The sequence below is a fragment of the Acanthochromis polyacanthus genome, chromosome 2 (assembly GCF_021347895.1).
Source record: "Acanthochromis polyacanthus isolate Apoly-LR-REF ecotype Palm Island chromosome 2, KAUST_Apoly_ChrSc, whole genome shotgun sequence".
NCBI lineage: Eukaryota > Metazoa > Chordata > Actinopteri > Pomacentridae > Acanthochromis > Acanthochromis polyacanthus.
This window is the reverse complement of record NC_067114.1, coordinates 41,237,269-41,249,856: the sequence shown is the minus strand read 5'-3', so window position 1 is coordinate 41,249,856 and position 12,588 is coordinate 41,237,269. Positions and strand designations below refer to the sequence as shown.

The 12,588-nt window shown below is 37.8% G+C and overlaps 1 protein-coding gene across 2 annotated transcripts in view; it reads left to right on the top strand.

The window, feature by feature from the left end:
- Positions 1-388: 388 nt before the first annotated feature.
- The window catches only part of pacsin3 (protein kinase C and casein kinase substrate in neurons 3), a 68,187-nt gene continuing 55,987 nt past the window's right edge, over positions 389-12,588 (top strand). Inside the window, exons 1-2 of one of the 2 annotated variants that reach the window (XM_022202034.2) lie at positions 389-756; positions 9,816-9,881. The gene's annotated coding sequence lies outside the window, so the exon portion shown is untranslated. The remainder of the gene's footprint in view (positions 757-9,815; positions 9,882-12,588) is intronic. The other variant, XM_022202033.2, reaches the window with a different exon arrangement.

Sequence of the window (12,588 nt, the reverse complement as noted above, 5' to 3'; positions counted from 1 at the left end):
TTTCTTGCCAAATTTAGGGGGATTTATTTGAAATCAAATTTTTATTTTTATTTGAAATAAAACTTTTATTTCAAATAATAAAAGTTTCAGACAAGGTAACAATATTTTTTGGTGCCCGTAAATGAGGACAACAGGAGGGTGAAGGGCTGGAAACTAAGAACAAAGGAAGCAAAAGTCAAACTAAGAAAAGCAAAACTGAGTGAAATGCAAACTTGACCATTAGATGAAGTTCAAAACGGTGCAAATGAGGAACAACAGTCCAAACAGTGCAACTATTCTTGACAGTAGTGGCATTTATTTGCATTTCTTGTGTATTTCCAGGCTGAGTGCTGTTTCGTCCTGCGGGCCCTGAAGGCAGCACAGAGCCTCCCTCAGACAGTGAAGGGTTAAACGGTGTAATAGGATGAATGGATATTGTGGTGAGCAGCATCTGATTACAGAGACGCCAGTCGGCTCCGCAGGGGGAACAAGTCTTCACCTCCAGCAGGACTAACTTTACATTTTATTCTCACACCGGAAGCGTGTTAAATTTGACTTTCCGACCGAGCAGGAGCAGGAATCCTCCGCTTTCTCTCCGTGTTTGGAACAGCGGAGGGCGGCCGCGGGTCGGAGCTTCTCTCGGTGTGAACGGCTGAGGGGGGCCGGAGGCTGGAGCTCAACATGTCGCAGTTTGTGGAGGCTTGAAGGAGGATTTTACCGGAGCTACAGAAACACGGGAGGAGTTGCAGTTTGTTCCTTCAGCAGGGAGGGAAACAGGTAAGAAGCTCACCTGTCCGCCTGCTGCACCACATGTCCACACCCTGAGCACCCAAAGCTCCCAAAGGTGGAGAACTGTAGGTGCTTTATCATGTCCTGACACCGTTCACGCATGCATTTTGTCTAGTTTTCTTCCAGTAATTCAGTATTGTGCAAGTTTTGAGTGCAATACGGTTTAAAATGTGGTGTTTTTATACCTGCTGGTGCAGTAAAATCTTATACTTTTACCAAAAATAGTCAGATACTGGAGCCTTCAAAGTGCCAAACTGTATTAATTCACATTTTAAAGCTGCTTCAGGTAATTTCTGACCAGCAGGGGGCAGAAAAACGACCAAACATACTTTAAAAATGTCAAAAATCACTTCTTTCTTCACTCATTCCCTATAATAATTCATGTTAATTAAATAAATGTAAACATATGATAGTTTTAGGCACTTAACTGAGCTCTGCTTCCATATGTAAAGGACAGAAAAACTCCCAAACATGCTTAAAAATGTCAAAAATCACCTCTTGTTTCACTCATTCCCTATAATAGTTCACACTAATTTAAGAAATATAGACTTTAGACCATTTTGGCCACTTAGCTGAGCTTTGTCTCTGTATGTAAAGGCCAAAAAAAAACTCCCAAACCTACTTTAAAAATGTCAAAAATCACCTTCTGTTTCACTCATTACCTATAATAAAATGCACTAATTAAATAAATATAGAGCTCTGCTTCTTTATGTACAGGGCAGGAAAAAAACCCAAACGAGCTTTGATTTTGAACAAAACAACATAAACAGAACATTTAAAGAGTTTGGTTTGTGACAGTAAATGATTACTGTTTACTGAAATTATGGCCAATAACTAATAAATTTACTGTTCGTGCTGACATTTTATGACTTGTTCTTTAAATTATTTCCCACAACCTGTGCGGCTCCCCCTGGTGGTCAGGAGGTCTGGTTTGCATAAAGCTAACAGAAAAACTGGCCTAAATGCAACATTTAAAGAGTTATTTGCTGCTTTTGCTCCTGAAAGTAACTGAAACGGTCTGAACTCATGGCCAGTAATTGGTTAATTTACTGTTCGCCATCGTGTTTTGCAGTGTTGAGGTTGACTTCACTTAAAAACATCATTTAATGGTGGTTATTTAACGCTAAACACATTCAAAAGCGCTGACATTTCATGACTTTGGACACTTTGGAGACCTCAGACTTTAAAAGTAGTCTAAAGTGCTTCTCTGACTGTTCTCTGAGAAGCAGAATAATCACCTTCAGCTGTTATTTCGACCTTTCGGCTGCAGACAGAAGCTCCAGTCGGCCTTCAGAGGTTTCAGGTGGAGAGCTTTGGTTTGGCAGGTTCAGACAGAATCCTCCTTCAGGCTGAGACTCTGCCAACAAAGTGGAATTTCATGGAAACGTGAAATATGTGACACTCCCACACAGTCTGTCGGCTCCTCTCATTGGCCCGCTGGTCTTTTATTGTTTTTTTTTTTTAAATTGAAACTAAAGAAAGTGGCTTCAGAAGTGAAGAGCTGCAAGTCATTCAGGGACAGACGGATTAATCTTGCCTGCTTGTGCTCAGCGGGAGTTTTCAGTTTCATTTATGTCACGTCTTCAACCAGTTCAGCTTAAAATGGAGCCAACTGGAGGAGGAATCTTCTGGAAAGTGTTTCCTGCTTTATGATGATCTATAATCTAATATTTACAGTTAGCTTAATAACATTCTTCAAGGTCTGAGTGACATTTTTTGACGTTAAAAAAAGACTCAAATAACCTTAAATGTGCAAAAATTTACATTCTTATAACACAAACTCTGAAAAGCTTTTGAAAAATAGATTTATTTTGATGCGTGAAGTTATTGTAAATTGAAAAACAATTTAGTGGAAATGCTTTTAAGTTGAAAACAAAGCAAAAACAAAGTAGAATGACTTAAAAAGACATAAACCAGAACAGAATTTAATCTAAATTTGCATTTAGATGAATTATATAAAGGGCTTACTTCAATCAGTGCAGGACTGTTTAACCTTTTCAGGCGCTTCTAGTTTAAAATTGATTTTATAATCAGTTAGCCAGCTGATTTAATTTAACTTAATCATTTATTTGACAGAAAAGACACTCATTGTTCAGCAGAAGTAAGCGCTGTTGACTGATTTTTATCAGTTGCTCCTGAATGAGTGATCAGTTTGTCAATTAAAGGAGAGATAACTGTATTTAAATGCTTTAAAAGATAAGACAATCCTTTGTTTATACCACAGAGAAGGACTTACAGGGTTAAAACGGCAAAGGGTAAAGTGCAAAAATGTAGGAAACCTCAATAAAAATGTAGAAATAAACAAGAAATTCACATAAATGCTGTTGATATTAGACAGATTCTATTTGTACAAAATCTAGATATTTTAAGGCTCAATTAAGTTCAGTTTATTGTCATTAAACACATTTAAATTGCAAGGAAACCTCCAAAAAATAACATATAGTTAAAAAATAAACCAGCTTGTTTATAGATTATTAGTTTTGTCATATAAGTAGAAAAACATCGATATTGCACAGGTTCCTGAGACTTCTAATGTATAAATTAGTGAAAATGCACAGGTTTGATGTTTATATTAACTGTAATTAAAGCAAAAGCATCAAATACTCATGTTTTATTAGCAGTAACCATCATTTATTTCACATTTTTGCTCAAAAAGCAACTTAAAACATGAATTGTTTATCAAAATAGTTGCTTATTGGTTGTTTCAGCTATGTTTCTAAAAATCAGAAATGTTTAGTCAAAGCTGTATTTTGCCAGAAAACGTTGGCGTTGTGTTGAACTTTCCAGAAACGGTGCAGTGAACAGCAGGTTTTGGGCTAATCTGGTGCAGCAGCAGATTGTGCTTAGCTAGCTGCAGGTCTGCTGCTGTGGAGGCGGCACCGGTCCGACACTGATGTGGTTCTGGACAGAAAAGCGGGCTGGAGAACAGCTGTCGGTGTGGGAACAAGGCTGAGTTGTCCTTTTCTTCCACTCGGCTGCTGCTCTCCTCCTCCCTGAGATCTGTTTGGTTTGTTTCTGCCAGAAATCCGTCACGTGGTCTGATGTCGGTTAGAGAGCTTCAGGGAGTCACAGAGAGACCGTTACAGTGAAATCTGGGGTTTTCCTATCAGATTTATTCCCCTAAACTGATCTGAGTCATTGGTGTCGTATCAGATTTGTAGTATTGAATGCAGCTGCTCTGTTACTGATTTATAAAAACAAAGACGGACAACAGAAAAACCTCTCAGTAAAATCAGGGATTTCCTGATCAACATTTTTGTCTCTGATCTGATTTAACCCTCGTGTTGTCCTGACCAAAAAATGTTGTTGCCTTGTCCGAAAAAAGTTCAGATTCATAAAAAATTTCCCCAAATGTATAAAAATTTGCAAAATCTTCAGAAAGAAAATTCCTGAAAAGTTTCCCTCAAATTTTTTAAAAAATAAAAAAATCCCCAAATTTAACAGTGAAATTCACTGGATTTTGGTTGATTTTTTTCTGAATGTTCTTAGACATTTTTTAAATTAGTTTTATTTCCTCCAAAAATGTTCAAAAATTTCCTAAAAATTTTTTGAAAATGTGGAAGTTTTCACTGTGAAAATATATATATTTTTCCACATTTTTAAAACTTTAAAACGGGTCAATTTGACCCACAGGACGACAGGAGGGTGAAGTCATTTGTTTCATATCAAACTGGTTTTATTGAATTCAGCTGCTTCGTTACAGGCACCTCAAGGAAAGCAAAGAGCTGCTGGACTGCTTTCGTATAGAAGTTTTAAATGTTGTGCTGGTTTTTACTGGTCGGTCACATTATGGGTCATTCTAGAATTGGAGGACATTTGGGCTTCAAAAGTTTTGAAAAATAAACCTTCTCTTTTACAGTTTTCTGCTACATATTAATCAGCAATTGGAAATACACTCTCAAGTATTTTAGTGGCTCCGCTTACACATCAATGGTTCTACAGCGCTCGATTTAGACGGTCGCCAGGTCGCCGCGAGCGTCGGGAATCATGGCAGGTTGATGACATCATACAAAGTGGCTGCCTCCATGAAGAAAACATGATAGGCGGTTCAGCTTGATCGAGCGCTTGATTTCGACGGTCGCCAGGTCGCCATTTGCGACCTGGCGACCGTCGAAATCGAGCGCTGTACTATTTTTACTCTGCCAAGGAACACGGTGGAGTTATGTGACAATTGACATATGTCTGTCTGTTGCACACAGACAGACAGACAGTCTGTCTGTCTGTGTGCAACATTATCTTAAAACAAACTAACAGATTTAGATTAAATTTTCAGGGAATCTCAGAAATGTCACAAGGACCAAGTGATTAGATTTTGACAGTGATGCAGCTTATAGTCTGGATCCACGGATTTGTTAAAGATTTCCGTGTCATTGTGAGATAGCAGCATGGCGTCACTGTAACCATGACAACAAGTGAACGATCACATGATTGTGATCCTGCTACAAATCCACTGCTGAGGACTTATCCTTCAGAAATGATTAAATTGTGGCGGTGTTTCTGAGTACCATCAATTCCTGCCGCCCGCTGCATATTTAGGTCTTGTGATTCTGTATCCGTAAATAACGTACGCATGCAGAACACAAGGTGCTCAGCGCAACGTCATTTTTCATTAAAGATTGATACGACTGAGCAGCCTTGGCTGAGTACCACGCTCTCTGAGTGTTTTTCTTGTTATTTCATGTTTTATGTGTTGTTTGCTAACCCTACTCTAATCACAGTAACAGGGATGCTAATCCATGCTAATGCTAGCTTTTCCTCCGCAGTAGACGCTAGATATTTAGCTAGCGGTTACTGCTGACCAAGAGGACAAACTGACTGATGGAAAACAGGAAAAAGAATTAGTCTGATCCTGATAATATGAGGTAGAGTGAGAGATTAAATCAAGGCTGACAATGTTATATGTTGTTATAATGTTATTTGAGATTTGATGGGTGGGACGTAAAATGTCCTTCACTCGAACACACATCATGTACTGAGGCTGGTACTTCTTTTTCCTCTTCGATTTCTTGTCTTTTTTCATCTGTTTGTATCCAATAAAAAAAAAAAAGCCTGGAAAAAATAATCTTGACTAAAAATCACTGTATGGCTTCAGTGCATTAAAGGATCATTCATGTCAAGCTGGTGACCATTTAACTGAAACTGTAATCCATCGCCATGTCGCCCTCATACATGTAAACAAGTCGGTTTGTGGATTAATGAGGTTCCTCCAAGTATCACATGTTGTAGATCCCTAATGCAGTCTGAAAAATACCCGTTCCAGGTCACTGATTTCTGTTTACTTTGATATGCTTGAAACTTTTAAAATGATTCATGTAGAAATGATTCATTTTTTTTTTTTGCAAACCAGCAGCAAAATATTAAGAGTTTTTGCCCCAAAACGTGCAGTTTTTTTGTGGCTCCTCGTCTCCAATGAAGTTAGAAAATGCAACGTTGTCTTGACCCAAAGAGACACAACAGACAGAATAAATATAAAGTCTGTGATTCTGGAGGGAAATTGTTATATTTAGCCGGTTAGTGTATTTAGAAAATGAGAATTTGCCAGATTTACTCCCTTCACTGTGCACGTGTGCAGCCTGCATGTCGTCAAATTCTTGTAAATAAAGTTTAAAAATAAAACTGAACTGTATTCAGGAACCCTAAAATAAGAGCAAGTTATGCAAAATTCTCTGATTCCAGCATCATAAATGTGACCACCAGTGATCCAACAGTCGCAATGGGAGGAACTCAAAGAAAATTCGGCATCTTTTTTCGTCTTTTTACATTTGAAGCATCAGATTTTTTTCCTTCGTTAACTCCACTGTTCTCCAAGTTCAAGTGCAAGACATTCCATTAAAAATCAGCCGTTTCCAGTTAGAATAGTCATTTATCACATTAACAATATCTAGACTGGATTTCTGACTAGTGTAATGTAATCTTTATTGAAAAAAAAAAGCAGTTTGTAAGTGACCTCAGACTTTTGAATGATAGTTTATATTTAAGGTTGATCAGCTGCAGAAAGTAACCCAAGAAAGAGATTTTATGTGCACAAAAATGCAGATGTTGACTCGTGATAAACAGCGACAAATATTCAGCTTCAACTTTATCTTTGAAGGATGTAAATACCAGGACTGAATTCCTTTAATATCGCTAAAAGTTGGCACCTCTCAGTCTGCACTAGTGTTCACAAGTCTGGAATTTCTAACTTTAAAAATGTGAATATTAGCTGCCACAGGAACATAAATGCCACAACGTTGAGGGCTTAAAATTTTAGATTTAACTAAAAGTAAGGTGCAGTTTAACGTTAATGAAAACTTCTTGAGGTTAAAATAATTAAAATAGGCAAAGTGAAAGTAAAAACCAACTGAAAACGATTCATTTTAATGGGTTTAGTGGCTCCTTTTGTTCACTCAGATTTACTTGTGTGAGCTTGTTTGGCCTGAATGTGAAGAACACGTGAGTAAAAGTCCTGAACTTCAGCATTAAATAAACCTGGATTATACTAGCCTAGCCGCGCTAGACCCATGTTTCTGAAGGCACAAGGGTCTAGGGAAGCTCGACAGGGAGGGAGGCGGGCTAAAAGGTTGTCTATCAAATCCCTCTGCAGCAATTGGGTAGTTATACAACCAATCAGTGCAACGAATAGGCTGACGGAGTTCCTAGAGCGCCGGCGGATTGTGGCTAAGTCTCATTAGCTTCCCAACCAGCGGAGCCAACTGGTATATTAAGGATTTGCCATATCCCGTCGGCATAAGTCCAAATACGTCTTTCTTCTCAATGAAACACTTCAGTGCCGTCCTTTATCTTTCAAGTTGAATTTTAGCTTCAAATCTTTAAGGGCTGTGGCCAAAGCCGAGTCGAAAGATAACCATTTATTGTGCGCCGGTTGTTTCTCTCAGAATCGTCGCGCCTCTGTCGTCACTTAGTTACGCCCGCCTTTTGACTCTACACTTCATGGTGATTGGTCCGGCCAGTTTTAGGAGAATCCAGCCTCGAGCCTTATGGAGGGTAACTAGACCCACCCTGGCAGAGAATTAAATTCGTTGCCGTGGGTTGTCTAGCGCGGCTAGGCTAGGATTATACTACTGTGGCTGCAAATGTATTGTTTATTTTTGAAGACAGACTAAAGCTACAGTTTAGTTTCACTTAAGTCTGATATTTAACCTCCACGTCACGCAGCAGCTCATTATTACCAACAGTTACTCTCTTTGTTGTTGCTCTGAGTGGAGGGTGGAGTCCTCTGAACGGCTCGACAAGCATTTGTCATTCACAAGTGAAACTGCTGTCAATGATCCAACAGTCGTAACTGGAGGAACTCCCAAGAAGATATTTCCACTTCAGAGTGCAGATTAGTGCCAAAAGTAGTAACATTCACTGTCACTGTGGTTTTAGATTCAGGAGATCTTCAGTTCCTTCAACCTGGACATCTGAACAAGTTCTCGTTTTATTAGCTGCAAATCCACATGATTTAATGTTTCTAAATGTGGAAAACCGAAGTCTGCATCTCAACCAGTTCAGTCCAGACTTTATTAAAGCACATACATCCAGTTTGGTTGTAGCTAAAGCTAAGGAAATGTTTAGTGTCAAACACTTCATTTTTTACCATTTGTGTCATTTGTGCACTAATTTATGTCAGTTTATCAATTATTTATCACGTGCTTTGATAATCAACTCATAGATTTCAGTCAATTTAAAAAAAAGCCCCAAATCTCAGATTCCAGCTACTTAAATATGAATACTTTGTGGTTTCTTTCCTCCTCTGTAACAGTAAACTGAATATCTTTGATCAAAACAAGGCAGTTGTCATCTTGTGCTTTGAGAACCACAGATCAGTGTTTTATCAACCAAACGACTAATTGGTTAACCGAGAAAACAGTTGTCAAATTAATTGACAAAGACAATAATCATCTGCTGCAGCATTAATATGTATTAATGCACATTCAGCAGGTCTGAGTAGAAATTTTGAGCGTCAAACACGTCATTTTCTGCATTTTGTCCCTTTTCTGTATCATTTTATGTCAACTAATGAATTAGTCACCAAGTGTTTTGAAAATCAGTTATCAATTTGCACATTTATTAAAGAAAAAATGTCTAAATCCTCTGATTTTAGATTGAACAATGTGCAATTTGTGCCTTTTATGCACCAAAAATGGTCAACTATTCAATTAATCACCCACAGCTTTGATAGTCAGTTAATAGACTTGAGTGATTACATAAAAAAGTCCAAATTCTCAGAATCCAGGTTCTTAAATTTGAATATGTCCTGATTTCTTTCCTCCTCTGTGACACCAAACTGAATATTTTGAGTTGTGAATGAAACGTTTGAGAACAACTGATTGACGTAGTGTTCACTTGTTTTCATGGTTACAGTGACGCCATGCTGCTATCTTGCAATCATACAAAAATGTTTAACAAATCTATGGATCCAGACTATAAGCTGCATCACTGCCAAAATCTTATCACTTGGTCCTTGTGACATTTCTGACCTTCCCTGAAAATTTCATCCAAATCCATTGATCTGTTTTTGAGTAATGTTGCTGACAGACACACAGACGGACGGACGGACAAACCAACACCAATCATCACATAACTCCACTGCGTTCCTTGGCGAAGTAATAATCATCTGTTGCCACCCTCGTACGTCACCGAATGCTTCATATTTCATCTTATTTCTGGATTAAAGCAGCGATTAAACATGTTTTAAGTCTCTATAAGGTGCAAAAACATGATAATAAAAGTAAACACATGTTAAACTGGCTGATAAAATGAGCATTGAGGTGTTTTTAAACCCTGCCACTCCCTTCTTCCCACCTCGTTGCTCCGGCAGGTATATTTAGAGGTGTTAGCTGTGTGCTGTGACCTCCTGCTACGCTCTGCTGCTGTTTCATTAACTCCTCACTACAGGCTGCGCATGTTACATTTCACCAGGAGCAGCAGAATGTGGCACCCAGCAGCCGGCAGCTTATAACAGCAGCTCAGCGCTGTGCAGGGCAACTAACCGCTCGCTGCTTCACCGCTAACAAACTGTTTTCTCTGCTTCTGCTCCTCGTCTGTCCTTCTCTGCCTCTCAGGCCGCCGGAGACAGACGCTGTCTTCTGTCGGGACTTCTGTCCATCTCTGTTTTCATCTCTGAGAAGGTAAGTTCTGCTGCTGCTCTGGGATCAGGTCTGAAGGTTCCTGCAATCTTCCCTGTGTGCTGAATATTTACTGTCCTGCTTACTGTGCTGCTGCTACGTTCAACAAGCTGCGTTCTGTGGTTCATAGACGTGATTTTTTTGTGATTATTGTTATTACTCGGCAGGTCTGGGTGGAAAATTTGAGCATCAAACACGCCGTTTTCCACATTTTGTCCCTTTTCTGCATCAGTTTATGTCAATTAATGAATTAATCACCAAATGTTTTGATCATCATTTATCGGTTTGTGCAATTATTTAACCCTCATGTCATCCTGCGGGTCAAACTTGACCCGGTTTAAAGTTTGAAAATGTGGAAAAAGAAACATTTTCACAGTGAAACTTCTGATGTTCACGTTTTCAACATTTTTGGGAAATCTTTGAACATTTTTTGGTGGAAAAAAAAAAGTTTTTTAAGAACATTCACAAAAAAATCAACCAAAATCCATTGAATTTCACTGGATTTTGGTTGATTTTTTTTTTTGTAAATGTTTTGCTGTGTATGTTATCACAGTTATGCTGTATGTAATCACCATAGATATTTTTAGGATTTTTTGGGAAGATTTTCACTTATTTTTTGAAAGTATTTACAAGAATTTTCTTGCCAAATTTGTTTTTTTTTTTAAATAAAACTTTTCAGGGAATTTTTTTAATGAATTATTGGAATTTTCTTCCTGAAAGTTTTGCAAATTTTCAGAAATTCGGGGATTTTGTTTGCTGAATTTTTTTGATTTTTTTTTTCAGACAAAAAGCAATATTTTTTTGGTGCCCATAAATGAGGACAACAGTAGAGTTACATATTTAAGTTGGGGAAATATTCAGAAAAATAAGAATTCAAGAAGGGGGCAAATACTTTTTCACGGCACTGTATTTCTAACCTCATATTTATACCTAGACTGAGTTTTATGAACAGTTTAAGGATCTGAGCAGGTTGTTCATGTTGTCTGAGTGGATCAGAATATTAAAGACCACGTCACAGTGAGTAAAGTGAACATGTTCTTTGTTGGAGTTTTGATTTTAGTCCTTCAGCTGTCACAGTTTTTAGAAAAGTGTTGAAATCTTCACCATGTTCACCTTCCAAACCTCTGGACGATTCAAAGTGAAAATAATTCGCTCTTCCCCTGACTCACTTTGTTGGAATTATAATTGGAGCAGGTTTTAGGATTAACTTCTGTTTGTTCATTTTCTGTATGAGGCTTGTCTACCTGGACTGTGACTCATCAGGTGACATTTATCAGAATTAACTAGTGACTGAATGATACTGACTGGCAGTAGTTGAGTGATATAGATTTTTCACTGGTAGTTGCTGGTAATAAGAGAGTATCAGCAGTTGATGCCAGTATATAATGCCAGTTTTGTGTTGCTGTTGTGGTATTATTTGCATCTGGTACAATGCAGCAGTATTGTTAATCTTAAATGAATATCTGTTTTGTCTCTGTAGATTTCTACAAAAGCACCAATTAAATAAATATCAAGAAGAAATAAAAAATTAAAACTTTGTAAATACAAACAAAGTCATAAAACTTTTTTTAAAAAAAGAAAAATATATGAAGCTTACGTGCACTTAGGGGGCAATAAAAATGACTAAACATGAATAAATAACACAGAAAACCAGCAGATGTAACTGCAGGAGACAAACTGTTCAGTCTCAAACAAAGGAGAGCGTCCTAGCATCACTTTGTGCTAACTAGCTGTTAGCATAGCTTCATATTAGATATGCGTGGTAACAGAATTCTTGTATTATTCGCAGCAAGAAATCAAAGAAGTCTGTTTCACCAAATACTGATTTATTCATATAAACTGGTTCACCTAAACCGTACCGAAGATATTTTTATCAGCTCAAAGCTTGTTGGCATGAACAAGCAGCAGTGTGTTAAAGGGTGATTCATGAATGTCAGCTTCAGGTTTTAATGTTTGCAAACAGATTCATAACTATTCCATGATGCATGCTGTTGGCCCTTACTGTTGTGTTACACCAAATGTAGTTTTAGTCTGCAGCTTGTTTTTTGATGATAAGATGAGCCTTTATTAATCCCACAGTGGGGAAATCCGCATTGTTCCAGCAGCAAAGATGGTGCCGACATTTAGGAAATCTAGTACACAATAGGGAAATTAATTACTTTTTATCTGTATCAGCTTTGACTGGCCGTAACTCCCATTTCTACTAGCATATGAAAGCTTTGTAAGCATTGGTAGCATCTTTAAGGGGGAGCTTTACCTTCAAATACGATAGATTTGGGTGAAAAAGTCAAATTTTCAACAAAGAATATTATCATATACCTAAACATGTATTCTTTCTCCTGATGAATTGTTTGTTTGATTTGATTGCTTATATAATGAGTCCTCATCAATCATAAACTTTAAGTGCCAATTTCTCAAAACTTGATTTTCGGACACACATAAACTGCCCCTTAATTTATGTTCTTACGCTTTTGACCAAAACTTCCCATTTTTGGCATGCTGGTAGTAAAGGCTATGCAGAATGCACCTGTTAGCCATTTTTTGGATAACTTCATTCTATGCTGAGTTATGTACGAAAATCTTTGTAGCAATAGTTTCATTTCATTACCATGGTAACCACAGTGAAATATGACAAAATGCCTAATAGGTGCACAGGTCCATACTTAAAGTAGCCTACTCTGTGGTGCATTGGTATCATTTTATGTTAAAT